This window comes from Numenius arquata, chromosome 6 (assembly GCF_964106895.1).
Source record: "Numenius arquata chromosome 6, bNumArq3.hap1.1, whole genome shotgun sequence".
In the NCBI taxonomy this organism is placed as follows: Eukaryota; Metazoa; Chordata; class Aves; order Charadriiformes; family Scolopacidae; genus Numenius; species Numenius arquata.
This window is the reverse complement of record NC_133581.1, coordinates 12310581-12316679: the sequence shown is the minus strand read 5'-3', so window position 1 is coordinate 12316679 and position 6099 is coordinate 12310581.

Here is a 6099-nt window from a genome sequence, read left to right as displayed (position 1 = left end):
TGGGGTTTATGTGCTTTATTTACTGTGCCACTTTATTCCTTGATTGCAGATAACATTAACAAGGGGGAAATCAGACTTGCACAGTAATTAACTTACTAATTTCTCATTGTTTTAGATGGGACAGGTGTTGCTTTATCACAGAGAATGGATTTCTTTCCTTCTCTCCTTCTCTGACTGATTGCCTGGTAGTAAGATTTGCTGTGAATGTGTTGCTAGGTATTTAGCCATGAAACTGTAACAAAATTTTTATTAATAATACAGAGAATTCATTATAATTTCAATTGCTTTCCTCTGTATGTTACCGTTCTGCCCTATGGCTTGAGTTTAAAAAGCCTTGACTTGGAAACAGGCAGGCAGATGTCAGCAACCAGAAGTTATGAGAAATGAGTAGTAGCTCCCAAAATTATCTGCATTATTCTAACAGGCATCTGTGTGCATGGACTTATACAAATAATCCTCTTGGATGTATAGTTTCCTTTCAGATATGTGCTCATGAATTTAATCTATATCTTATGGTACATGTTGGGTTCCTGATAGAACCAGACCCCACCACTGAATTCCACAAATAGTGGAATAATCTGAGCTCTCCCTGCCTAATATTGCTTTGTGCCAATATGGCTTGAATTGAATGCTTGTGCATCAAGGAGTCAGTGCGAGCTGTTCAGAGAAAGTATCCAGTGCCACAGGCAGCTCAAGGAGCTGGGGAAGTTGTGGAGTGTTGAACAATGTAAGTGAATCCAGGTGAGGAAAAAGAATGTAGGTGAATGAAGGTGAGGAAAAACCTTGGGCTGGGAGCACAAAAGCACATCTTCAGGTTGGGAGGAAAACACCAAAAGCTGTTGGTGTATGATTAATAAACTCTGCTAATGACATGGTTAAAAGTCTGCCAGGTTAAATCTCACGTAAGAGACTTGTGAGAAAAGAAAAGATAAGAAAAGAGAAGGAATGACCGTTTCGTGCCATGAGTTAGGCTTCTCTAATCAAGGACTCAGAAGCATGGATGGGTGTTTTGTCTAAAATTGACCTTTCTTGTGCTGGAATGCTAGAATTTAACTCTTCAGACAGATGTTGCATGTGCAGCTTGTCATGGTTTAGGTTGAATGTGCCAATGACGGATGACAGATGCTCTCCCCCCACTTCTCACTCCAAGGGGAGAATGAGGACAGATTAAGACATTTATGAGTTTAGAAGGAACTAAACTACTTTAATGAAATAAAATAATAATATTATTATTTAATAATAATAATAAAAGAAATAGACATAATATATACAAAACCATATTAAGCTCCCAGGACGGCATCACTGGCGGGTACAGGGTAAGTACCAGACTGGACTCAGCGATGAATGGGAACTGGGTTCCGGCTCTGGAGTCAGGAACACACAAATCGGGATCAAAGGCAAATGAACAGAGTCCTCCTCAGACATTGGCCATTGAAGAAAGGGAACTGACCCTTTGATCCCTCAGCTTTTATACTGAGCATGGGGTGGATGGGATGGAATACCCTGTCAGTCATTTTTGGGTCACCTGTCCTATCCGCTCCTCCCCACAGGTATGACCCCTCTATGCTTTTCTGTTTCTGACCCTCCAGCAGAGCAAATAACGAAGTTTGCTGACCTTGGTTGTTATAGCAATAAGTATAAGCGAGAGCCTCTCTGCATACCGTTCCTTGGCATGAACTATAAACATTGGTCTTACCACTCTGAGAACAAACAGTTTTCTGCACAATATGCTGTTAATTTCAGAGAGTTAGAAGAGGCTTAGCTAAGAAGTAAAATTACTAACAGAAAGTTGGTTCTGTTTTACCTCAAACCAGGACACGTGTTTGCATGTTCAGTTCAAATCAGGCAAATTGTATTTTGAGTACACATTTGTTGAAGAGAAACTGGAAGAGGACACAAATAATCCAGAGCCTGAGCAATGTGGCAGCAAGTGGATCAGCTCCAGATGTTCTGCAAAATCAAGCAGGTGTGTTTGATAAACATCTTTGATAAGAATAGGATGTTCTCATTTGCTATAGCTACCAACGCTGTAATTAATCAATTGCAGGAAAATGCCTGATGCGATATAGGAAAGATCTGGGCTTGGAGTAATGGGATGGAGTGAATGTTGTTTTATTCACATGGAAAAGGAGTTTGTTTTGGCTTTCATAGTGAAGAGGAACATTGTCAAAGACAACATTTTCTCCAGTCTTGTGCTATTGTACTTGGTATATTTTCCCAAAAGCTTATAAAGAAAATATCACCTTAACACTACTGTCTCACAGCAACCTGGAATAGAGACAAGTATTTATATGCAAATTCAAGCAATAATTAAGTCCTAAATTGCTCTATTTAAAAAATTAAGAAGCTTGTTGAAAGCATTTGCATTGATATCTTTAGTGGCAAAAAAAACCCTAACTATTCACAATTAGTGTTTAATTTGTAATTAGAAAACATTTTGCTGGATGAGAGATGGGAAATGCCAGTTTTCTGCCCAAACAGGTAGGTGCTCAAGGAGATCCCTGCCCATCAGCATGCCATCTCCATTGCAGCATTCCTGGCAAGTTGTGAGGGAGCCTTCCAGTTCCTCTCCACTGCAAGAGCTCAGGAGGTTGCACAGATGCAGCAGATGAAACAAAGAGCAGAAATTCATATTTCTCTAGCTGTTCATGCTGATGTTCAGCCTCCTCATAAAATAAAGCCAGCTCAGCTTGAATCACCTACTGATTTCTGCTAATTGTGGATTGACAGTTTCCCAGGCAGGATCTCTTAAATACATATTCATGTGCCTGAAGGAAGGAGTCTGAGTTTTGGTTTGGAAAGCTTTGATTCTTCTGGGTCCTGCTAGCTTAGTGGGCCATGACTTTGACCTTTATGGGATGCTCAGCTGTCCACAAGCTGTTCAGACACGAACTTCGGCAACCTTTACTTCAGAAAAGCGACAAAGGCTTTGCTTCCACAGAGCGACATGGGCACCCCCTTCTTCAGAGAGCCATGCAGACTGCAGATGGTGGAAGGTGCCTTCTTCTGCAAGCCTGCAGCCATGGCCCCGTGGAGGCTGGATTCCCCAGGCTGCTGCCAGACCCTGAATAGCCAGTCTGGCATCGCAAACGTAAGTGACCCCGTCCTGCAGTCACGGAACAGGAATGGCTGCAGTTGGAGAACAAGGACTAAGATGGATGGGGCTCTGAGTAACCTGGTCTAGTAGGAGGTGTCCTTGCCCATGGCAGGGGGGAATTGGAACTAGATGATCTTTAAGGTCCCATCCAACCCAAACCATTCTATGACTCTAAGACACGCTGGTTCATTTGTGACGTGTATGACCATAAAGCCTTACCTTGACAGAAGGGGGTCTAATTGCACATGGTGTTTTTGCAGGATAGCAGTAGGGGAAGTTGGCCAATCTTCTGTTTCCAAGCTGGCAACTGAAGCAGTGCTGCCTGCAGAGAAGATGGGGTTGATGCTGCCTCTGCTGCTGGACCCAGCGGCTGAACAGACACCAGGGCTGGGCACAAAGGTGGCCTGTTTACAGGCCAAAAATCCTGCCTCTGCCTGTGAAGGTCAGGGAGGGAAATAAAGGTTGTGTGAGGGATGGGGTACCGGCTTTGCAGCCAGAACAGACATTTCCATAAGCATGAAGTGGATCTGTGTGATCACCTGTATCAGTTATACATGACTATTTATCATTAATCCAAGGTTATTGAAAGCATTGGTTTGAACTTCCAGCATCTGCTGTTTCCCAAGGGTTCACCCAGAGACCAATTATGCAATGAAAGCCTTTAACAAAAGCAAGCGGTGCAGCTGCCGCTTTGGTAGGGGCTGTGCCCTCGCAGGCTGGTTGGGGCTGTAAGCAGAGCCAGCCGTGGGCATCATCGCGGCTGCATCTGGGCAAGTGTTGCCTTGCCCTGGCTTTGCCCACCTTCAGCTCTGTGGGTTTGGAGGGATGAGAGGGTGCAGTGGTGCTGCCAGAGCGGTGGGTGGTGGGCTAATGCCTCGGCAGCCCCATGATGGGTTGATGCCTCTTCAGCAGGCTGCTGTGAACGTAGGTTTTAGGATCCTATACAACTCTGAGGTAGCAGCAATTTAAGATCTATTAACACAGGATTAGGTAGCATGATTTTTAACAATACTTAATCATCAGCCAATTAGAGTGATTTAATCAAATTTGCTATAATCAGTGCAGTGATTTAGTTAAGGATTTGAAAATGGCAAGATTCACACAAGACTTTGGACGGTTTCCTAAATCGAAATGCGCACACACACAAACACAAGATTTAGGACAGTTTCCTAAATCAAATCGCACACAGATTAGAGGTTAAACTATATAATTAAGAAGTTCCTCTTTTTGCAAATCGTAGTAAATTATTGATACCAAATGATCTTTGAAACCTTGAGAAATCCAACAGTAGTGAATTACTCACTCTTCCTTCATTGGCATTTGTCAGCAGATGATCTTTGAACCCTTCTTTTTCATCGGCATCTATCAGTGAACGATCTTTGAAATCCTCATGAAGTCTACCCTTTGAAATCCTCACGAAACCTACTCTTTGAGATCCTTGTAAAATCTACTCTTTAAAATCCTCGTGAAATCTACCCCGAGAAGCATCCCAACTCAGCTTGCCATGATCCCGGAGAGCTCAAAGCGTCTCACTTAGGATCCCCATTTATAGGATCATTGGATGATTGTCTTTAGTCAGTATTTTTTCATTTTGGCCACAATTCTTGTCAGGTAATTCTGGTACCTTCCAGAGCAGGCTATGATCTGGGCAGCAGGAGTTTCAGGTATGGTTAGGGAACGCCTAACCCTCCTAACTCAACGCACTTGTAACCGGGACAAAAAAAAAGTACCAGATTGTCCCAACTCATTGCACTTGTAACCATGACAAGAATGCAATTTTGGCTGATCCTGACATCACAATGTGACCCAGGGGGTCTGCACCACCCCTCAAAAGTTTTTATCCCAATTTTCCACTCAGAAGCATTCATCTCATCAAATCTTATAGCTGTTACTGTACTTATTTGTTATTCTTTTGGTATAAAACCTGAAACATCTTGAGTTTTGGAGTGGGGAAAAAGAGATTGAATCAAATACCTACTAGGCTTATTCCCAAAATGGCTGGGTGTGAGACACTGCAATACAGTTTTATGGATGATTTTCCAAGCATAAATGTTATGCCCAAAGCTGAGTACTTGATGACGAGTGGGGAGGAGGCTGAGAGGAGCTCAGCTGTGACACAGGGAAAGTTCCTGGGAAGGTCAGGACCAGCTCACAACAGTGTTGTTTCCCAGCAGTTATTAGTTTCTTTGCCTCGGTTTCCACTTGGACAAACCAGGCAGTTTCAGGCATCTGATGCTCTTCTGACTGCTGGGGTTATAGATAAAATATGTGCCTTTAAATCTTACTGGTTTACTCTCATGTTATTCACAAAAATTACCTTGCCTTTACTTGTAAGGCCACAGAATACTCCAGCCTCCTGCCTCATGACAGGAAGGCACAACGTTTCATTTTTCATCAAAAATGGGTTTAGATCAGCAGCAGTATGGAGGTATCCATCTCCATGTACTTTTCCCCCCCTGGGCTATTTCAAGCAGAGCAATGAGAAGGTGTTTGCAGCATCCTCGCTGACCCATGGAAGCTGAGTTTCCATCCTCCTTGACAATGGAAAGAGGAAACCCATCAGCCATCACACCTGCCAAACCAACCCCAGGGACCTGGTGCCAACCTCAAGACATGTGGAGTTGTTGAAACCCAAGGTGCTTCTGGGCAACACCCTTTTCCACACGTCATCTGGTGATCTCTCAGGAAGGCTGTACTTTGCTTAGCACTTCAGATATCTCAAGGCATCTTCTGAGTGTCTAGTAGGAATTTTTTTGAGATTTTGGCATTAGCATGTTAAGTCCAAGTTGATCTATTTCCTGCCATAAGGGCATATGTTTATCAAAAATTATTTCTCAGTGCTTGACCATGAAAAAGTTATGGCAGTGTTGCCTTAATTTCAGCAACCAATGCCACAGTACTAAAAAAAAAATATCTGGTGTCATGTAATGCCGCCTGAACTGAGGTTGGGGTTGGTTTCTCCCCACTGAGCTGGTGTGACATTAGTTCAATGATTTCTTATG